At 48.7% G+C, this 23,735-nt stretch overlaps 1 protein-coding gene across 5 annotated transcripts in view; it reads right to left on the bottom strand.

Moving 5' to 3' along the window:
• The window catches only part of LYN (LYN proto-oncogene, Src family tyrosine kinase), a 675,065-nt gene that overhangs the window by 284,929 nt on the left and 366,401 nt on the right, over window positions 1-23,735 (bottom strand). The gene's annotated exons all lie outside the window — the stretch shown is intronic.

Raw genomic sequence — 23,735 nt, 5'->3', positions numbered from 1 at the left:
GAGTGGGGACCCAACGAACGGTCCCAGATGCATTGCTATTTCTTTCTGTTGATTGTTAGTGCCTTTGGGATCCAGGACCACAGTTGAGCCAGTGGGGCCTGCGATGGAAGTTGCTCCTTCTCTGTGTCATTTGATGGTAAAGTTTGCGTTATCGTTCTCTGTATTTTTGCCTGTGGACCTAGAATAGGCCACTCAGGTCTTGATAGGCCTTTGTCGGTTTGTTCTCCTGTTGGCTTGGCCTGGGAATACAGAGAATCAGCTGTCGCCTTGCATATGGTCTGAGAAAGGGGGCAAGAGCGACGGTCCAAACAATCGGGTCCTTTTTCTTTTGCTCGTATTTCTTGGTTGTGTTTCTCCATGTCCATTTGTGACCATTTCTCTTGACCAGGGAGTTCCCGGTCGGTAAGTTTTTGAGATTTCGGTATCCCGGCCCCCCACCTCCCCCCCCCCCCTGAGTCCCTGTTTCCAGATGGAGGTTCTGGAGCGTTGCCTGCTAATTCGAGCAGGTCAAACCCCAGTTCCAGGAACTTTTCTGCTGTGTCGGCCCCCAGACTTCTCAATGACGGAACGCATCTAAATAGATTGTTCAGGACTACGTATTTTTTATTGCCAAGTAGTTGTTCCAACTTGAAGGAGCGATCTGATTTCGCTCAAAAGGCTGAGGTTCGGTAGTCTGACTTGAGACTTGATCTTTGGGGACGCAAGCTTGTTCGTTCAAAGTGCAGAACTTTTGAGTAGCTCGCCGTGTCAGAAGGCCGGCGATCGCGGGTGGCGTGGACCCAGCGATTTTTGCTGGGGGAACGGTCCAGGGAACAAGGATGATGACTCGCTTCCTCCTTTCCATGAGAGAAGGAAGCTTGGGTTAAAGGAGCTCCGAGCTCCGGTTTCTGTGAACGGCTTGGAACCTCATGTGAAGAAGTTCCGTTTTCCGGCAGTCCCCAAGTTGCCTGTCTAATTAGTTTCTTGCATCCGTTTTCCAAAGTCTGGAAATGGGAGTCCCCGACTTCCACAGCTGTGAGAGGAGATTGTCCTCTTGACTTTCAGACATCGAGTAAACGCTTAGGTTCAACAACTCTTCAATTAACTCTGCTTCCTCCATCGTGGATTTTGGCTGGCAATCTGCCTGACTGGCTGCGGCTGTCGTCTCTGTGTCAGCCCTGCGGACTCTAATTTCGGAAATGGTTGAGCTTGCAGCTTTTGCCACTATCAGGGGATTCGGGAGCCAGATGGAAGGTCCTCCCTCTGTGTGAGGAGAGTCTTCAGATCGCAGCCTGAGCTGAGTAGAACTCGTTTGTTCATTCGTCTTTTGCGTGTCTGAAGTTAATGTTCCTTTCTTTGAAGAGACTTTAGGTGGACGGGTAGAGACCGGTGCAATCTCAGCGTCAGGAAGGATGAGGATCACCTCGTTATTTACAGCACATTGGTAGTTTTCCCACCTGTCGTGAGCTTCTTGTTTACAGCCTCCTGTCCTGAAGGGCCAAAGAAGTTCTTTGCAATGGGAACTTCTGGTTTCTTGCTGCACCAAGATTGTGGAGTCTGGGTGCTGCAGTCAGCAGACGGGACTCGGATAGGAAGGGATGAAATAGAAGTCGTAGCCCGCGAATCATGACAAGAATCTTTTGGCGGCACTCCCAGGTCCCAAGGGCCCCTTTCCACACGATTATTCAGTGCGTTTATGTAGCCTTCCAGAAAGATCAAACGGCTGCTCATCATGGCAGAGATGGAGGTGTGATCTTTTAAAGTTTTGTTGATAGACTCATACAATTTGCAGAACAGGGTAAGGGCAACTGTTATTGTAGACATGATTGACATTAAGTCCGCCTTTTGCCCCGGCGAGTCTTTAGACGGATTACCAGGAAGCTCACTTAATCGACGGTAATTTGGAGAGCTGTGCTGCTGTCGGGAACCTTTGCTTGAGTCGAGAAGAGGAGCCGTTCTTGAACCAGGTGGTGGTTCAGGGTGGAAGACCAGGGATTTGCCAGATGCCATCATAATACTGGTATCAGGAGATGGTGTAGCGGGATTTGGGCTGGCGGCTTGGGGCGCGCTCCTGAGGAGACTCCAGAATCCAAAATCCCAGGAACTGTGCGGGGGCAAGAGATGGCGGTGTGGTGGTTGCTGTACTTTGAAGATCCACATTTTCATCTGTTTCATTCTGTGGTGGGGTAAGCACCTGGAGTGGATTCAATGTTTGATAGTTGCAAAACGGAAGCAAGCATCTGGTTGGTTCAGTGAGTTAGAGCCTGCTGGGCCTAGAGAACCAAGCAACTCCTCACTGATGAGCCCCAACAAGGGCGAAACATGTTTGGGGATGCTTGTGGTCTCGTGCAGAAGGGATGTGACCTAGCAGTTCGGGCTGGACTGCCCCTTTTGGGGTGGGGCCAAGCCTGATTTGCATATGGTCTTTCCCCTTCTGTAATGGCTTGGCAGGCGAAGGACGGTGGTCTGGAAGGTTGCCCAGAGCAATGCCAGTGGTTAAGATTCATTCTAAATCTTCCAGCCATCACCTCTTTGTTTTTGCTGCGGCAACAGACGGTTCAACAGGCCCACCGTGCTTGGATGGAGGTCTGCATTCCCCTTCTGCCTGTGTTGTAGCAATAGACTGCCTTTTTGGAAAGGAAGGGGCCGAATTAGGGGAGCCGAAATGCCATCTTACTGTGGCCACTGGCAAAGATCAGATTGCGACGCCCCCTGCTGAGACCACTGGGTTGGACCTCCAAAGACAGGGTGGACCAGCCGGTGGCTTAGTCAATAGTGCTTGTTCAGCGACTGCTTTCAGCATCTCAGCGTCGGAAAGTTCCTCTGAAACCATGGCTTTTTCTTTAAGAATTTTGCAAAAAAATTGTTAGGAGGTGGGACAGGAGTCAATGTTGGCAGAGCCCCCTTAGGGGGCGATCTTGTAAGGTTAGATGCCGCAGTAGACAGATGCAAACGTGTGTTTGGCTGGGCTTTGCTGCCAAATTTTAGTCTTGAGTGAGCGCTGCGTTTCCTGCGGGCTGGTGCCTTCCTTATTTTTTGCGGTCATTGGTTGGTGGAGACGTGTGGAGCCTTTTGTCCACCACGTAGGGTCAAATCTGTAGCAGAAAGATCCATTTGAGAAGCCCCAGAGGGTGACCGTTCGTCTGACGTAGAAGGCTGAAACACCTGATCCGATGGCAGTCTCGCCTGTGACCCCGTCGGCTCATCGGCCTCCGGGAACGCCGGGCAGGAGTGTTGCTGGGCGTGCACCACCAGGCAGTTTCGAAGCAACAGGCTGGCGGGAGCGGGGCCTCCGGTGCAGGTTGGTGGCATAAATTGTGTTAAGTGGACCACAGTACCTCAGACGGCGGCGGCAGCGTAGATAAGCCAGATACGGGAGACCTGCAACCCGCAGCCTTCCCCCCACCCGGTCCCGTCTCCTCACCTGAGCCGACCCGCATCTTCTCTCCTCTGAGGGACGGCTCCAGGCCTGCCTCAGACGGCAAGGGGTCCGAGCTGGGTGTGGGCGTGGCTAGGGCTCGGGCTCCCGAAGCGGGTGCCTCAGCGTCTTATGGAGGAAAATTCTCACAGTCTGAGTCGTCAATCCACTGCGTAGGCAGTTTGCTTGGGGGCCCAGCCAACTGACCGGGGCTGGCGTACAATGGAGATAAACTGGCCATGCCCTTTCTAGAGCTCCGGAGGAAACGACCCTCCGACTCCCATAACGACGCTTCAACCAAAGGTACAGCGCAAAGCTGGGTGCTTTCCCCTCTAGTTTTTGCTGCCCACGCTGCCATAGACTGCAGAGACTGCTACTCTGCAGCTACTCCGCGGAGCGGCCGCGGCTGGCAGGGGTTTTTAGTACAAAGTCCGCCTTCAGGTGTAGAGCTAGTAAACAGACTAGCGCAGAGTCACAGGAAAAAAGCACTCTCCAGGAGGAAAACGAGTAGCACTGCAGAGACTGCTACTGTGCAGCTACTCCGCCACTGCAGCTATTCATTCACTCACTCACTCCCTTCCTCGCCTGCCCACTGACTACACAGAGTCCTACTTCCCCCAATCTCTCCACTTACCATTGCAACTCCCACACCAACCCGCACCATGCCCAGTCTTTCTCCATCCATTCCTATGCCCACTGTACCCGCTTCCTCCATGCCCACTCCCTCCATGCCTATGCCCACTACCAACCAAACCCCCAAAAATATAAAAAATAAAACCTTTATTCGATATTGAGTTATCAGGTTCAATTACATCGAATATACACATAAAATACATATAATATTCATAAAATAATTGTAAAACCTACAGAAGAACATTAATAAAAAAGTATGTAATAAGTTAAAATATTGCATACTAGGCAGGGAAAATAAATCCCTGCAATAGTACAACAAAAGCATAATTAAGAACAGTTTGAAACCATAGTCATCTTGTAAAAAGCCTAAAATCAAAAAAAGCTGTTATCACAGCTTAGAGCAAAACTTACTAGACTTATACAGCATTAGAATAATCAACCTCACTACATCAAGGCCTTTCTCATTGGCCAAGCTCTGTGAAAATAACTAACCACACTGCACAATATTATAAAAATTGAGCATTGTGCTAGAAATACTAATACCGGGCTTAGCGAGTTGAGATTAGCCTCCAACAGTATAACCGCCTTAGCCGCAGAGTAGATTTACAAAGTAGAAGAAAATGTCTAAGAGTCTCCAACACCATCCAAACCTCATATACAGGGATCTTGCGTAAGCAGGTGTAATGGGATCCAAAAGTGTAAAGGGATCCAAATAGGATTTAAAACCTTCAGTGTCTATATTCCAAATATTCCGACCCCAATTTTAACCTTAAGATTTCACAGGAAAGAAGTTCCCATACTCCCTGCGTGATAAGACGCTTAAGCCGACACATACTTGGAGCCCTCTCTGCACAACCACTCGCTTTCCACCATGTCCACTCCCTCCATGCCCACTATGTAGACATCAACGCCCCCTCACCACACTCATGCCCACTACCACTCCCTCTACACCCACCCCCACTACGCCCAATCGCACCATGCCCCATCTCACTCCCCCTTCTCCCTGCGTGTCAACTCCCAGTCCCTCTATGTCCTCTTCCTCCATGTCCAGACCCACTCCCTCCACACCAACTCCTCCCACACACGCTCCACCCACTCCCTCCATCCATGCATGCATGCATGCATACCGGTTGCCAGTCAATTCGTCGAAAAAAATTGGTCGACCAGACAAATGGTCGAAGCAAATTGGTCGAAAACCATTTCGTCGAAATTTTTTTTTTTCTATTTTAACCCTTTATTTTTTTTTTTTTTTTGGGGGGTCCCCCCCCCCCCAACCCCCCTTTTTTGCCTTAAAAAACCTTTTTTTGCCTAAACGAACACCCAAAAAAATATATATAATTTAAAAAAAAAATTAGACGAAATGGTTTTCGACGAAATTGCGTCGACCAAATGTCATTCGACCAATTTGAGGTCGACGAATTGACTGGACACCATGCATACCATCCCCCATCCAAAACCCCTCCCGATCACATCCACTCCCTCCATGTCCACCACTCCAACCATGCCCACTCCCTCTGCACCTATGCCCACTATGCAGACACCCAGTCCCTCTAATCCAACTCCATTTCTCTAATCATCACTTCCCACTGACTCCTCTACCCTACCTCTTTTTCACCTTCCACTGATGACTTCTCCTACGTCCCTCACTCCCTCTCATGTGACTACTCACTTTTTCCTTCCCTTTATCACATTCTTTGTGGACTTTCTCCACTTCCTCTCCCCCTAATCTCTTCCTTCGACATTGTCATTCCTTCTAGCTATGTCTCTGCCTTTTGGCCCACACACAAAAAGCTCCTGGCTGACCTACCTTCCTGAACCTCATCTATGCACCCCACCACCTCTCCAGCTACCTCGCCATCCCATACTCTTCATCCACCACTCCTATACTCTGGCTAAGAGCTGCTCATCCAGCCTGCAATGAAGTCTCCATCACCAATCATGAACTCTCACTCTAGGGGTTGTGGCCATCACTAAGACTAGGATCAGTCTTCTTGATTCATTATCCCCTGCTGGCTTGAACACTGACTTTGCTACCTTTTCCCACTCAACCCGCTCTTCCAAGAGAGGAGTTCAGGATGACTTGATGGTCAGCATGCCTACCCCACTTCTACCCATTGACTTTCTATTGTGCTAATTCGACTTTACTGTCACTCATCTCCTCTCATCCACCCCAAGCAGCCTTCTGTTTTACCAGCAGTATGACCCTCGCAACTCCTCACATGTGGAGGTCTTCCTTGATCCCATTCATACCAAAGCCACTGTCACTCTCGAGAGAATTCAACCACACAAAAATCTGTCATAACCACCAACTTCAACTCTCCTCTTTCTGACCAGTCCACAATCTAACCACTCACTCAAACAAACAACCCTTTATTCCTCTCCTCTCCTAACCTCACTAATGACCTATGACCTTCGGAACACTCTGTCCACCGTCCACCACCCCATTCTTTTTTTCCCTTTCTATCTCGCCATCGCTAAATGCAAATTCAAACCCAACTCTCAAGCCCTTTACCATAAATGATGTGTAGTCCTCTGCCATCTGGCTTCCTCGATTAAGCAGGCCTTTTCCAATTTTAACCTGGTGCTCCACTCCCCCTTTCTGCATCACTATCCTTCCTGCACCTTCACCCTTTATATGCTGTGCTCTTAAGGCTGGATCACCCATCAGATCAATCTCCTTAACACTGACATGCAACGCCACCTGCAGAAATTATGTTTGAATCGCACCCCCTCCTCGTATGCAAGCACTCCTTACTCTCCCTCACCACAGCTCTGGACCAAAGCATATTTTCCGATTTCCATTCTAATCTCTGCCCTTTGTTCTCATCTCCATTGTTATTATTGTTATTAGGGTATTTACTGAGCGCAGATCTAGCTTTGTGAGGCAACAGAGGGCTTCACAACTCATAGGGTGAAGTCCCCCTAAAACCTCCTCCATGCTACAAGCCACACTGGCTCCTCTTCACCCTCTCTTCTTCCCTTTCTTTTAACATCTCTACTCACTATTTTTCCATAGAAATGTAAACATTTGTGGCCCTCACCACTTTCCTATCCTTTACTTCGCCTTTTTACTCCACTCTGAATATCATTGCTACCTCCACTCTTTGCTCTGTGCCTGCCACTGTCAATTTCTCCATGTGAATCAGTACCCACCTTCAGGACTACAAATCCTCCTACACCCTTGCTCATCCATTTTTCACAGACTGTAGGAGATTGCACCCATTACCGGTTCCTATTGCTTATTCGTCGTCAACCCCTCTTTCCCTTTGAGTAATTCAAGTCTGCTTCAAGGTGGCAACTGTCCTATCAATCCGCATGAAGACCTCAGCTGACCCAAACACTCCTGCATGATTCTCTGATTCCTCACTATTTGAAATGTCTCAAACATCTCATCTTCAATAGGATCCCCTCCTACCTGGACATGAACAACATTTGTGATACTCTCCAGTCTGGATTTCACAGTAGCCATTTTACTTACAAAGACCTTAACAACACATCAAACTTTGACTTCTTGACTTCTGCAAACCACTACAAATATTCCTCTATCCTAACTCTACATGACCTTGCTCGCCATCTTGGACACAATGGACACTATTATTCTGACCCTCGTCAACCTCGGAATTCATGGCACTACTCTTGCAAGAGTTGCATTTTACCTCTAATTGGGCCTTGATCTCTTAGAACATGGCCAATACTAACAAACTCGCCTTACCTGTTGACATCACCTAAGATTCCTTTCTTGCCCCCCTACCGTTTGCCCTCTACACCTCCTCCCACAGTAAAGTAATCTAATGGGGGTTCTCCTACCCCCTCATTGCAGACATCATTTTCTCCCTCCCTACTTTTCCTCTGGCTCTTCTTGTCCATCTTCCATTTGCCAATGGACTGTGTGTCATCTTATATGAAACTCCTCCAAGACTGTAGTTCTTTCTCTGTCTCCCCCTCCACTCCTTCTCCACACTGGGCAAAGGTTTCAACTTCATCACTTGTGCACTGTAACATTTTCCCTGCTATTCTCCTACGTCCAAACACTGCCTCCATGCCAGTTGCTTTCTATTAAAAATCAATGTCACTTAAAATTCAAACTACTTGTCTACAAATTCTGACATGCACTTTCACATCACCTGTTTTCAATATTTGCTTCAGCTCTCTCCTAAATCTCCATCACCCATCCACCTTGCATCTCCTCTCACTTCTGCCCTCCTGGCACCACTTCACTGGTACTCTTCTGTCTGTCTTCAAACTATACACTTTGTTGTGCCTGCACAGGGCCTTCTAATAATGACACAAGGAGCCAGGCTATCAATGTGACCTTTACTCTCCTCCTTACAACAAGTGCCCTTTCCCCCACCCCTGCCTCCCTCCTCCCGCCATCCCACCCCTTGTCCTCAGTCCTGCCTCCTAAAAGGGGCCTCTTTCTTTTTTTGTCTTTCTCCTCACACCACCTCCCCGTGCTTATCACAAAAGTCCATGGGCTTATATTTGTTCGATCAGATGTACAGGTTTCCTGGCAGCTCGTTGCGGCCTCCCAGGTGATACACAGGTCTACACCTGCCCTTCTGCTTCAGGCAGTGCGTAATATCCACCGTTGTCTCGCTCGCCTTCCTCTGGTGCTGCTTCTGGGGTTCTAGGCTCTTATATGTATAGTTAGTGGAAGATGGAGGCATTCCGGATTATTTCACGCCCGTCCCCTGTTGCGGTCACCATCGGTCCTTTTTTCCTCGGCGATGAGAAGCAGGTCTGGGTCGTATCATGAGTCTGTCTTCCTCTGTTTTCTCTGCTTCACTAGGACTGTTATACCTACCGGGAGATGGGGTTCTTTTGCTTTTCTTTTCTGGTCTGCCCATTCCTTTTCATTCCTTTTCTTTTCAGCATCCCACCCCCAGATTTCCGCGTCTTGTTAAGGAGTGGGGTCTTCTGCTTGTAGGAGACACGTCCAGGGTTTGTACCTTATGATTAGTTCCAGTGGTGTGCGTCTGTTTGCTTCATGCAAGGTGTTTCTGTAACTACTCAGCATCTGACATATCACCTGGGGTAGTGAGGTTTGGTCCGCAGTGGCTTTTTGTCGAGTTCACTTGATGCTGAACATGAAATGCTCCACCATCCTGTTGGCCTGCAGCCACAGTGGCATGCTTTTCTGGTGATGGAATTCTAGGTGTGCGGCTAGTTTCTGGAACTCCTGGCCTTGAAATGCTGATCAGTTGTCAGTTTTTACGGTGTTAGGTATTCCCCACTCACTAAACAGTTTGTCCACTACACCTGCTATGTGGTGGAATGCCGTGGAGTGCATGTGGTTTACCACGGGGAGTCGGAGTATTCATCTATCACCACAAGCAGGAGGAGGAGTCCTTCTAGTGGGACATAAAAGTCCATGGCTATGTGTTGCCATGGCCCTGCTGGTAATGGGACTATTTGTAGAGCGCATAGTGGTGTGTTTGCAGACGTCTTCTGGCATGGTTGGCAGAAAGTTAGGGTGTCTTCCATGACCCCGACCATGTAGGGGAACCATACTTGGTTGCGCAGTATATTATTTGTGTTTGTGATCCCGCTGTGTCCTTCATGGGCGATGGTTACGATCACCCTCCTCAGGCACTTGGGGACCACTAGGCGGTTACCGCGTAGCAGTATTCCCTGATCTGTCGTGGCTAGTTCTTTTTGTATTTTGGCGATTCGTTCTAGTTCTTTCCTGTCTACTTCCCCCTACATAAATCGTTCCTTGGCAAGATGATTCCATCCGTTTGCCTTTGTGAGGGTGGTTGCCACTCGTATTGGCGGGTCTGCTCTGCTTTTGGCAGCAAATGTGTCGGTGGTGATCGCGGGGGGAGAGTGCATTGCTTGATAGATAAGTAATATAGGCCTCTGCTTCATGTGTCATGGATTCCTCAGCTTCCCCCTCCGGGTGCCTGGAGAGATCGTCTGCCGGGTTGGTATCACCTCTAGGTTTATGAATGATGCGATAGTCGTACTCTTGGAGCCTGATGCCCCATCTCTCAATGCGCTGCGGCATTTTCGTTTTTGGCCAAAGAGGGATAGCAGAGCTTGATGATCAGTGGTGAGCGTGAATTTTCTGACGATGATAAAGTGGTGGAACTTTTCACATGCCCATATGGCTGCGAGGCTTTCTGCTTGAGACTATACCCGTTCAGTAGGTGATAGGGCTCTGCTGGTGTATGCAACAATGATCTGTTTCTTGACATCGTTCGGGCCAGTTTGGGCTAGGATGGCTCTGAGGTCAACAGGGCTGGCATCGACGGTTAGTTCTGTCTCCCACTCCGGGTTTAAGTTTAAGTACGCAAGCTGACGGTTGTTGGCGAGTTCCTTTTTGATCTTATCAAATTTCTCTTGGCACTGTGTGCCCCATAGGAATAGGAGGTCTTTTTTGAGGAGATGTCGAAGTGGGTCTGTGAGGTTGGCGTAGTTTGGAAAATAGCGTGCACATTAGAAGGCCATGCCTAGGAATGATCATAGTGCGGTCACTCCCTCAGGGGGCACAAAGCTGATGATTGCACGCATCTTGTCAAGAATGGCAAGATACCTTGATAAGAAAAGATGTGACCGAAGAACCATAGGCTGTGTTTGTTGATGGCACACTTCAGGCCACTGAGGGCAAGTACAGCTTTATCTAGGATGTCACACACGGCCTGCAGTGGACAGTCATGGTGGTCATGCGTGGTGCCAAAGAGGAAGATGTTGTTGTAGTTGAGGGTGTTGGGCACTGGGGAGATAAGCCTGCATGATTGGGTCTTATATGAACCTAAATATTTTAGTGCTATATTGTACTTTTTGTAAATTAACTGTGAATTGTGATCTTTTGTACACAGGCAATCATTGGTTACTGATTTTTGACTATCTAGATGATTATACATGCAGGTCGCAAGTGGTTTTTCTTTCATGATTTAAATATGCTTTAAAAATGTATATATATATATATATATATATATATATATATATATACACACACATATACATATATATACATATATATATATACACATATACATATATATATATACATATATATATATATTTAGGGCTGGTTTTGATACATTATGAATTGTAGTATCTTTTGATTTGATTTATGTATATTTGATACACGATTTTTATTAATTGTTAAACATATTGAAAAGTTGATTAATTTCAGTTAAATCAATAAAAAATTAAATAAAAATAAAAAAGATAAGCCTGCGTATTGTGTCTTGAAATATCTCTGGAGCGGAAGAGATAAAGTTGAGTTGCTTGTAGCGTAATAGCCCTTACGTACGTTGCGAAAGTAGTGATTGGTCTGGAGGCGGGGTCGATCACCAGCTGGTGGCAGCCCTGGTTCAGGTCTAATTTTGAAAAATCGGGTGGCCTGGTTCAATCTCACCAGCATATCTTCAATGTTGGGTCCCGGGTATCTTTCCCTTTGAATGGTGGCGTTCGCATGTTGACGGCCATTTCCTTTGGGACGATGACTAGGGGGGACACCCAAGGGGTGGGCCCATTTACTCTCTAAATGTCATTGAGAAGTAGAACAAGTTACTTACCAACTGGTAACTTTCTTTCGACTGGATGTTCCTCCAACGTATTCCACATCTTTGACATGTAATGTCCACAGCTGTGTATTTCCAAAATTTTTCGGCAGAGGGCATCTTGCGTCGATATCCCTCGAAGGCCCCTGTTGAGGGCAAAGTCACTGGATGTTATATATAGGACGCACGGCGCCCGTAGCCTCAGTTTATGTTTTTTCCTCCATAACGTGTGACATGCTCGCACACAATGCCTGCTTGACTGCACATAGCCTTGAGGGAAAGTAAGCTGCAATCGCATAGGAAATTCTCCAGAGGGGCAGGCTAATAGCCGAAAGAACGTTACCAGTTGGTAAGTAACTTGGTCTTCGAATGGATTGTGTCCTCCAACATATTCCACATCTTTGACAGACTCCCAAAGCAGTACCAGAAAATGGAGGAGGGAAAAGAATTTAGACTACCCAATCAGATGGCAAAATAAAGAACTGCCTTACCAAAGGTTCTATCTTGACCATTGAGCGTATCCAAGGAGCAATGTTTGACAAAAGTGTGGATAAAGGCCCATGTCGCAGCATCACAAATTTTCCCAATAGGAATATAGGAACTCCCCGCTGCAGGGCTGTGGAAGTAGCCACGCCCCTAGTGGAATGTGCTCGCAACCCTTCAGGAGGGTCCTTGCCCGCCAATCTAACATTCAGTAATGGTGAGGATAATCCACCTGGACAAGGTCTGTTTGGTAACAGCTTCGCCCAATCGGTGTACAGCATACCCCACAAAGAGTTGATCATCCACTCTGACCCTGGATATCCTAGAAATATAAAAGCTCAGAGCTCTCCTAGGGTCGCACCAGGATGAGTAGGAGGCTACAAAGAAGGAAGTACCACTTTCTGGCTTAAATGAAACTCAGACACTACCTTAGGTAGAAAGGAAGGACGTACTCATTACAACCCTATCATTGTGGAACACAGTAAAGCGTGGCTTAGATGAAAGTGCCTGCAATTCACTCACTCTGCGAGCGGATGTAACCGCAACCAAGAACACCGTCTTGAAAGACAACAGTCTCAAAGGACAAGGCAAAGGCAAAGGTTCAAATGGAGCACCCATCAGAAATTGCAAGACCAAATTCAGATCCCAAACCGGCACCTGAAACGGAGACGGCGGGAACACATTAATCAGCCCTTTAAGAAATTGGGAAATCAAAGGAATCTTAAAATAAGAACATTCTTCAGATGAGCGCTTGAAGATAGACAGCACCGCCAGGTAACCTTTAATGGTTCAAACTTGAAGGCCCCTGTGGGCCAAAGAAAGAAAGAACCACGGGAATGGAACACTGAAAAGGATCAACATCTTGTCCTCTGCACCAGTCGCAAAATTTATGGCAACAGTACAGGGATTTGGTTGCCGGCCGCTTGGCCGAAAGCAACACCTCCATCACGTCATCCAGGAGGTCCCAATCCTTATATCTCAACCTTTCAGATACCAAGTGTGAAGGTTGAGAGTCTTGACTCTTGACCTCTGGATGGAGAACGAGAGAGAGATGAAGAACGAGAGAGAGAGAGAGAGAGAGAGAGAGAGAGAGAGAGAGAAAGAGAGAGAGATGGAGAACGAGAGAGAGAGAGAAAAAGAGAGCGAGAGAGAGATGGAGAACGGGAGAGAGATAGAGATGGAGAACGAGAGAGAGATAGAGATGGAGAACGAGAGAGAGAGATAGAGATGGAGAACGGGAGAGATGGAGAACGAGAGAGAGAGGGATGGAGAACGAGAGAGAGAGAGGGATGGAGAACGAGAGAGAGAGGGATGGAGAACGAGAGAGAGAGAGATGGAGAACGGGAGAGAGAACGAGAGAGGGAGAACGAGAGAGAGAACGAGAGAGGGAGAACGAGAGAGAACGAGAGAGGGAGAACGAGAGAGAGAGAGAGAGAGAGAGAGAGAGAGAGAGAGAGAGAGAGAGAGAGAGAGAGAGAGAGAGAGATCCTCTTGGTAGGGAAGAAGGCATGTAGAGCAGATAAGCATTTCTAGAAGGTCCGGGTACCACACAATCCTGGCCCTTAACACTTGAGGAATGATGGGGACCAGAGGAAACGTATACAGAAGGTTGAATGACCAATCCACGATGAATGTGTCTCCTAAGGATCCTCTCAGAGGAAATTCCCCTGAGCAGAAACTCTTGCGCTTCCGGTTGGCACTGGTTGCGAAGAGATCCACTTGTGGGATTCCCCAAAGGGCAAAGGTTCCCCAAAGGGCGAAGATCTCCAGAAGGACTTCCCGAGCCAACTCCTACTCGTGAGAGACCGTAACTCTTCCTGCTCAGAGCTTTCACCTCTGCGTTGTCTTCTCCGGCCAGATGAACTGCTGAGAGTGATATTCCCTGCTGGATTGCCCAGAACCAGAGAAACATCGCCTCTCTGCACAATGAGAGTGACGCTACCCCCCCTTTTTTGTTCAGGTAATGCACGGCCACTGTGTTGTCCGTCATGATCCGGACACTCTTTCCCCCGCAAAGACGGCAGTTATATAGCGCCTTTCTCCAGCAGGGTCAAGAATTCCTGCACAAGGAGCGGATCTGGAAGCTTCAAAGAGAGATTCCCCGGTGGATTGTCGCGAGGCCGCTTTAGGAAGGGAAGGCAGTAGCCGTGGGCTATTGTATCCATAACCCACGCTTCCGAAGTGATAGCTTGCCATTCTTCGAGATGCTGAGACAGTCTGCCCCCAACCGGCGAACAATGGTACATGGCCTCATGCTCGTTTTGGAGCAGCTGCAGCAGCACCTGAAGGCAAAGAGACAGCAGCCTGAGAGGCTTTGGCACCCCTATTTCCCCAACCACCATGGGTACTTTTCCACTGGCCCCTTTGAATGGTGGCTCCTCTCGTCCTACCAAAAGGAGGAGTAGTAACGAAAGGAACCCCCCCTCCACTGTTGTCCCCTAGGATGAAAAGGCAGAGGTTGACGCACAGCTGCGCTCAATGATTTAGCTGGAGCTTTTGAGGTCTGCAACCTCTCGAGGCTCTCATCAGCCTTGCTGCCAAACAAATGCATGCCATCAAAGGGCATGTTCAAAAGACGGGCTTGCACATCCGGAGAAAAACCTGACTTCCGCAACCACACAAATCTGAGTATAACGGTGCTCGCAGCCATGGATCCGGCTAACACTGTCGGCCATGTCCAATCCCGACTGAAGGGATTCACACATGGCATCCTTGCCATCTTGCACGAGAGCAAGGAACCCATCCCTTTCTTCCCCTCCGGGAATATGCTCAGCCGCTAGAGAAACACAATTCCACAGAGTGTGTGAAAATCTTGCTAAGGCACAAGTGGAGTTGGAGGACTTCAGCGCCATACTCCCTGCAGAAAACACACTGCTTGCCCAACCATCGAAGCGTTTGTCGTCCCTATCAGGAGGGATGGTAGGGTACTCCGCCTGCCTCGAGGTGGCCGTAGCCGCCTGAACCATCAAACTTTCACGAGTGCGGTGAGAGGAAAGGTAGCTGGGGTCACTACTGGAAGGGTGGTATTTTTTAGTTAACGATTTGTTAACCGCCGGAAGAGATTCCGGTGTCTGCCAAGCAGCCGCCACCCTTTTCTGCAACGTCAAATGAAAAGGTAACACCAGGTCAGAGGACGGACCTTGATCCAAAATATCAGTTAAATCATCCTGAACAAAAGCTTCCGGAGGACTAGACCAACCAATATACTCATTGACCCTAGCCATCAGTCTCTTTTAGGATGACTCAGCATGAGTCCCAGGATCAGGTCTGCCAAACTCCACCTCAGGAGAAGTGTCCGAGCCACGCGCATCATGAAGAGATTGATGCAACTCTTCCAACTGACTGTCGCCGGAAAAGACACGAGCCACATCCGGCACAACAGGGTCAAATTCCAAATCTGACCCCTCCTCATCCTCATAGATACCATCGAGGGGAAGAAAAAAACTCCTTCCTCGGGACAGAAGAGGGTCTGGAATCCTTAACAGGCCTCACAGACTTGAGGTAGTCTTCCTTGGAGGATCAACAGGGATCCCAGGGACCTCCATGGGCAAATTCCAGCCAAAAGGTCCCAAAGGCGTCAAAAGCGCCGACGGCTTCGGCATTGAGGGTGCCGACGGCTTTGGTGGTGACGGCTCTGAGGGCTGGTGTGAAGGCAAAGCTTGAACATCTGCATCCGACGGACATGGCGCAGACGGAGTGGATGCCGACCTCGAGCCCTTATCAGATTTCTGCAGTCTCGCCAGGGACGAGGACCGAGATCTGGAAGCACGTCTTTGCAATCAACCTGAACCTTGTCCGAACCGGACCTCGAAGGTTCCCGATGAGAATCGCGCTAAGGACCTGAGCCCGAAGGCACACGAGCCAAGACCGTTCCCTGCCGCCTTCTTCCGAAGGCACGGACGGAACTGTGCCCTGCGATTGAAAAATCAGCAGCATCTGTTCCCTGAAGGCTGCCCATTCCTGCAGAGTCAAGGACTTCTAGGACAAGCCACTTTCCTCCCTGCGGTGGACATCCCCTTAGCAGCTTTATGGGACTTGCTGGGTTTGGAACCCCTACCTACCTGTAACTTCCCCTTACGCTCCTGCAAGGCCTTAGCAGTCAGCTACTGGCATTTGGAACAGTCGTCGGTGTCATGACTCTCACCCAGGCACCACAAACAAATGCGATGCAGATCCGTAATCGACTTTTTAGACTTGCAGGCCCTGCAAGTCTTGAAGCCAGACTGCGGAGTCTGAGGGGTTGAAGAAGACATTCACAAGGAATACACGAGGTGCGCCGAGTTTCCAAAGCAAACACGTTTGCAGGAAAAACAGAACTGAGGCTACAGGCACCGTGCATCCTATTTATAACATTCGGTGACATCGCCCTCGACGGAGTCCTTCGAGGGACATCGACGCAAGACGCCCTCTGCCAAGAAATGTACTCTGCTCTGGACATTACATGTCAAAGATGTGGAATACGTTGGAGGACAATCCATTTGAAGCTGCAGTTCTTGAGTGACTTGTGCCTGCAAGTGGAATCCAACTTGTCGCAGTTGTTGATGTACTGGGATGACGTTTGGGTCAATGTAAAGTGATATTACTGTGTCCTTGAACATGCCTACTCCGACGAAGAGCTTAGGAAATGCAGATTTGAGTCCTTCTTAGTTCCTTATGCAGTGAGAGATCGCACATAGGACTTGTGCTCGTTGTGGGAGGCCATGGACCGCTTCGGACTGGTCATATTGGATGTCAATCAGGACCAGTGCTGGGCAGTCCAGTAGCTGAGGAGGCATCTCTCTGTTGATGGGCTGTGAATTACATGTACTGTCATGGGTAACCAGCGCCCTTTGTGGAATAAGTCACATTGCAACTGTCGTTTCGATTGTAGCGGGTGTGATGCTCCCCATTGGGAGATGAGAGCAAGTGATGGGCATAGGGAATGTGTGTCTTTTATGGCCTGGTGTAGGCATTCTTTCATGACGTTGACCGTTGCGCCTGTGTCCATGATGAATTGGTTTGTGATGGCACTGATGTGGATAGCGACCTTTGGGGCTACACTGTCAGAAGAGTCGCTTATGAGCCCGACATATTCCTTGCTGTATCGGTCATGGCTGTAGTACTGGTCGTGCAATCGGTCTCCCATTTCGTCCATGGGAGGGGGGGGGGATCTCGTACGGATCCTGGTTGTACTGTGGACCCAGGTATCGGCCTGTTTCGTGGGCTTGGTCGTGTCCTTGGTCAGGAGCATAGTATGCTGGTGGGCTGGGTGCATAGTCGTATTCGTCTAGGTGGCGTGGCAGGGGGTCAATGGCGAGGTCCTCCATATCTCTTATGATCCCGGTCTGGTCTTGGCGAGGCAGTGTACCCTTGTCCATGTGTGTTCATTGGTTTTCTCGATCTGGGTAAGGTCGGTAGTTGGGGCCTTTCTGCTATTTAGGTTCACCTGGCCAGTCAGGCCAGTGGGCTGTACCTGTAGGCGGCAAGCGTCTGGGATCTTTTCCTGCACATATCCTACAAGTGATTGACCTGGCAGCACCTCATGCAGATTTGTCCTAAGGCTGAAAATTGACTTCTGAGGGTATTCAAACTCACATCTGTAGCACTGCCTCTTTCCTGGGTTCTGTCTGTACAGGCTGCGGGGCCACTGGTGGCTCAATGTTCCTGTGCTGCGGACGTTTGTTTGTTGTCTCGTGTACACTGCTGCAATGGTGTCACCCTTCTTGGGATTTTCCATGGCAACCACCTGTACATAAACGCGCTCATATATCCTGTGCCGGTCGATGATTTCTTTTAAGGAGAGGGGTTTCTTTAGCAGATGTTTTCTGAATAGGGAGGATGTGCATCCTTCAATTATTCCAAGTCTGATAGCCTCGTCATCGTTTAAGTTGGTGTAGTCGCAATGGGTTATTTAGCGTTGTCGTCAGAGTACGAACTCCCCCATGGTCTCATGCGGGAGCTGCACACATTAATTGAAAAAATACCTTTCGTAGTGTCTGTTGGGCAGTATGACTAATTTGGCGTTCACTGCGGTTACCAGCCTTGTGTATGTGCTTATCTCCTGTGCTGGGATTGTTTTTAATATTCCCTTTATTTATTTCCCGGCCCGGTTGGCAAAGAAATCAAGCTTGTTTGTTGAGTTATGGTCTCAAATTGCCCTCAAGAAATCCTCAAACTCCTCCATCCATTCCTTCCATCTCTGTCCTTGGTCATGGCGCAGTTGTAATGTGAATGAGTTAGGTTGTTGTAAAAATGCAGCTCTGGAGGAGAGAGACATCACAGTGTTGATTTGGGCACCTGCAGCAACGGCTGCGACTGTGGTGGCTTGTGTTTCATCTGCTATGATGTGGGCTTCCTGATGTGCACTGGTGTTCTAGTAGTGGGCCAAGTCTGGTCCCTTTTTATTGGAGTGTGGCCATGGGTGTGCGGTGACTCCTGCTCCTCAGGGTTGTATGTTGCATGCTGTCCTGCCTCCGTTTGCTGGGTGGGCAGGCTATGATGGTTCATCACACCCTTCTTTCTGTGGTTTTGAACTGTATCTAATAATGTTTGTGTCCTTCTGTTTATTACTTTTTAGTACTCCTTTGTGAGGGCCACTACCTTGGTGGTCTAGTGGGTGTAGTGTGTTCCGGAACTGTTCCTTGGTCCAGGTAGTCTGGTGGAGTGGCCAAGTGTAATACACAGTCTCTGTTGGTGTGCGTATGCCTCGTGTAACACGCAGACCCAGTTGGCGCTCTTTCCGCTTGTCCCCCAGTATCTGCTATGGTTGCACATGCCTCCCCGTGGTGGACCTCCTTACTGCTGTCTTCTGGCAGGTGTCCCTCATGTCTGGCCCCTTCCGTCAGCTCTGATCCGTGGGCTAGCCTCTTCCTTTCTCCTTGGCTCACTTCTGCAGTGCCGCCATCTGCGTGGTCCTCCTCACTCAGCGGCTGTGCTGGTGACCCGATTAATTCCTCCTCACTGGTTCTCTTAGTCTTGCATGACCCTTCTGACACGTGGACTGAGTCTGTAGGCTCTCGGTTGCTCCCTTCCTGTTCTGGCTATACATGCTGGTTCTGCAGTCTCGTGCATACCACCTAACGCCGAGTGTCAGTCCTCCTTCTGGTCTGGACTGTCTGCGTCCTCCAACACCTGCAGTGGATCCTGCTCTGTCACACAGGGCCTTCCAATAACGACACAAGGAGCCAGGCTATCAACATGACCTCATTTATTCTCCTGCTTACAACAAGTGCCCTTTCCTCCCTTTCCCATATCCCCCTCCTCTTCCTCCCACCTTAAGCCATCCCGCCCCTTGTCCTCAGTCCTGCCTCCTTAAAGGGGCCTCTTTCTTTCTTTGGCTTTCTCTTCACAACACACTCATTCAAAACACCACTCACTTAGCAACATGAACCGGGTCACAATGTCCTGTGTTATCAGCATATAACCAGCACCAAAGTACTTTTGCCCGTTATGTCCATTTCTCTGGCATTTATAGCACTTATGTACAATCAACCACACATCAATTGCTCATCGCCAGCTCTGTTAATGTGCAGCACATGGTGCAAGATGACCTCATTGTTGAAAAATCAAAAAATAGTCTATAGGCGCCCCTCTGCGAGAACGAACACAGCCCATTGATCTTTTCTTTGGGAAGGTACCCACTCGAGAGTCTGCAGCCACACTTTAGTTCACTGTACCTTTCACAGATGGGAAATATCCATTTGCATATCAGTCTTTGTCCCGCACACATGGGCAGTCCAGCAACGAAATACTATGGCAATTCCCTTCGGAACAAGAGTACCAACAGCAACCCCATACACGTGTTTCAGCCTTGCTGGGCATCATCAGTGAGGTGGAGTTGTGCCTCTCCGAGCACAGTGAGCAAGAGGTCCATGTCTGGATGACCCTAAGAAACTTAGGGTGACCCAAGTCCCTTAAATAATCAAAGAATAGTCCATAGGTGCTCCACTGCGAGAACAAACGCGGCCCATTGACCCGTTCTTTGGGAAGGTACCCACTCAAGAGTCTGCAGCCACACTTTAGCTCACTGTAACTTTCAAAGATGGTTGATCGTTTTATGTTCGTCAGTGAAACACCTGTTACTCTCAAAATGCAAATAATCTAATAAATAACACATTGAATTGCATTTCAGCCTGCCAACTATTGACACATCCAACAAACCCACCTCTTGATCAAAGAAACAAAATGTGAACATTGCAACTGTATCCACTAAATTGGAATATGGAATTGTGGTGCGTTTCTCCTCATCGCCAGTTGTTGTGGCCCTTTCTAGCTGGGCCACATGTTATGCATTCGACGGCTCGGGCCCAGGACCATAAACAAAGACGGAGACGTATAAGGTTACAACATTCCTTTATTTTCCTCTATATCATACTGCTTCTTCCCAGGCTCTAGCAGCCCCTCCCCTTCCTCCCTTCTCCCTGTGCTGCCCCTTTCTATCTGATCCTTAAAGTCGTTCAGCACTCAAGGTCGTTCTCTGCCATTTGACCTACAACAGCATGTAGGTCATATTGCTCCCCTAATTGAAAAAGCCGAAATTAGATTGGAAACTAGACCTACAGAGAAATTAGACTTGATTAGTCTGTATAGTATACAAAATGATCTGGGCATTCTTCTCTCAGATTTACATTCACAAAAAACAATAGAGGGCTAGTTGCCCCTCATATGAATGAGTGTCAAGTAACAGTGTGTGTGGTGTGTGACCCTCCCAAGGGTGTTGCCCCTTTAGAGGGACTATGTCCCTCCCCTGTGTATTGCCCTTTTAACATGGCCATGACTAAAAGGAGCCTCTGCAGACACGTGTACCAGAACGACTTCAGACTCCCAAAGAGGAACGACTGAGTCCGTGTCGCATTCATATAGGCCTGCAGGCCCACACCGTGTGATCACAGGCCTGCAGGCCATGATGCCGTGGGACCCTCGTGCCAGGACGGTGGCAGAGGTCTGCATGGTCGTGGGCATGGTTCGGCCTGCCCTCACTCCAGATGATACTGATGGCCCCATAGCACTCCACTTCTTTTGCTCCTCCAGAGCACATGTTAACCCTCTTTTTGTGGTGGATGCAGCAGGGGGCCGCAGGCAAACTCCCACCCCAGCCGCACGAGCACCTTCCTCACAGACGGCCTGGGGAGATTCACTGGCAGGGCTCCCTCCTGATCTTTCCTCACCATCCCGACGAGGATGGATGCCGCTCCTCACAAGCACCGCGGCAATGGCTGTCACAGTGCAATTGACTCCGAAACGTAAACCATTTGGGGCGTGCCTTTACACTTCCGGTTCAGCACTTTTAATATATTATCAATCACTGATAGGATCCCTGGATCCAATCCGCATTGGAGAAAAATCATCCGATGCCTGCAATAAAGAGGATACATAACTATTTGTTTGAGAGGATTGCATCTATAGCCTGCTAATTTATATATTAAAATAATGGTTATTAAAAATAGTGATTAAGTCTTCTACCGTGAAGAGCCGAGACACTACTGATTGGGCATATTCTCCAGTGACATAGGCAGCAAATGAGCTGATGATGCATCAGTCTATATGCGATCCTGTAGAAGGAGGAAGATTCAATATTGCTGAAAAGCAATTGTGTGGATCCAATGAGATTTATGTTTATGTTTATTGAATTTATATAGCGCTTTACACCAAAGTGCTTCACAGAATAACAGGTACAGTAATGAATGAAGCATAATTTACAAACATGAAACCAGTGATACAGTATTTTGAACAATTTACACAGAGGGAGGGTGGGTGAAGGAGTGAGGGGAAGGGGGGGGGGCTGGGTGACCTCCAACGCACTAAGGTGGTTGCAGTATCGAAATCGGGGTTATCGGGGGCAAAGGGGTGGAGAAGGGAAGGGGGGGCAGGTGTGGGAGGGGGAGAGACATAGGGAAGGAGAGTCAGTGGGGAAGTGAAGAAGGGCTTTGAGGGAGGAGCTGAAAGATGGGTACGTAGGGGAGGAGCGGATAAAGAGAGGTAGGGAGTTCCAACGGAGGGGGGCCAAGAGTTGGAAGGAGCGGAATCGCAAGGTGGAGATCAGCTGAGAGGAGAGCGGGAGGGAGAGGCAAATGAGAGGAGGGAGGCAAGATATGGGGGGGCAAGGTCATGGAGAGATTTGTAGACAAGGCAGAGGAATTGGAATTTCAGTTGTGAGAGGAAGGGGAGCCAGCCGAGTTGAGAGAGTGAGGTAGAGATAGAGTCTTGAGGGCCAAGAAGACAGTGCGGATAGAGGAGTGGTAGATGGATTTTAGAGAAGTCAGGTGATAGACAGGGAGTCCAAAGAGAAGAGAGGAGCAGTAGAAGAGGCGGGAGAAAATAAGGAAGGAGATTAGGAGTTTAGAAGCGTGAAAGGTGAGGGAGGAGCGGATCTTACCGATGTTGAAGAGGTGGTGCCGACATGCACGAGAGGTTAGGTAGATGTGGTTAGAGAAGGAGAGAGAGGAGTCAATATGGAGGCCAAGGTTGCGAGCGTGGGTCGAGATTGGGAGATAAGAAGGAGGAAAGTGGATGAAGGGGGGAGGGGAAGGTGAGAGAGTATTGGGAGGGAAGAAAAGCACTTCAGTCTTGCAGTGTTGAGAGAAAGATAATGGGATGACATCCAATTTTTTATGGCCGTAAGGCAGGAAGAGAAAGTGTGCTGGAGGTCAGAGGTGACGGAAGAGGAGAGAAGGAGTTGGGTATCATCCGCAAAGAAGTGGTGCAAAAGAAGAGATGACGGGGGCGAGAAGGGAGGTATAGAGCGAGAAAAGGAAAGGTCCAAGTACAGAGCCCTGGGGAGCGACATAGTTCAGGGGGAAGTTGGAGGAGGTGCGGCCGCCCCAGGAGACAGTAAAGGATCGGTTGGAGAGGTAAGAGGAGAGCCAGGAGAGGACAGAGCCTTTGAAGCTTGTAACCTGGGTATGCAGGGTATGTACCCAAGATTAAAGTGTAATGGGCTGCTGCATTAGAATTCAGCAGCCTATACGTGCAATAATAAAACTATTTTTGGTGGTTCTTCTTTCCAATACATGATTCAAAACAGAGTCATGCGTGCGAAAATGACAACTCTGAACCCTCCACATTGTCAAGTATAACAACTATTTTGGTTGTTGAAAGTTGCAGTGAACAAGGGGAATTTGGGAGTGCAAACCAGAGGGTGCAGTAATACGGCACTGGTGATGTTTAGTGTGGGGTGACAATGATGTAAACTGTATGGGGTGGGAACGTGGCAATCCGCAAGTGCAGACAGCAAGCATGCCGGAATGGGGGAGAATACCAGAGGTAAGGCAGCAGGGAGGGTAGATATAGCATTCTAACGTGGCACGTCTGCACAAGTTGAAATTGTTGATGGCAGTAAAACATCCAAAATAGAGATTTAGTATTACATGAATTGTCTTGCATTATAGTAGACGTTTGGACCTTACAAACAGTCATCAAAATGGGCACTTGCTGTAGTTCATAGCGTGTTGCAATTTCGTTCTCGCAGTCATTCCTTTTCAGGCCATGAACGCCACCACTATCAGAAGTGGGAATTTGCACATTTACTGGCAACTGATAGCCAACCTTTTTTTCTGGCCAAACGTCAGTACCTGGCCAGGTTGAAGCAACAGACATTTAAAAAAGAAAGATCGGAAACTAGCATTGCCGGGCTACACCCTCAGACTGTGGAAACTCATACCCCTCAGCATTGCCCCCAAAACTCATGCAATTCAGAAAAGAAATCAAGACTCACCCCTTCAACAAGCACCTTC

This window comes from Ambystoma mexicanum, chromosome 5q (genome assembly GCF_040938575.1).
Source record: "Ambystoma mexicanum isolate Mex_15411 chromosome 5q, UKY_AmexF1_1, whole genome shotgun sequence".
Classification (NCBI taxonomy): Eukaryota; Metazoa; Chordata; class Amphibia; order Caudata; family Ambystomatidae; genus Ambystoma; species Ambystoma mexicanum.
Note: the sequence above shows the minus strand (reverse complement) of the source record. Positions and strands in the feature narration are given on the sequence as shown.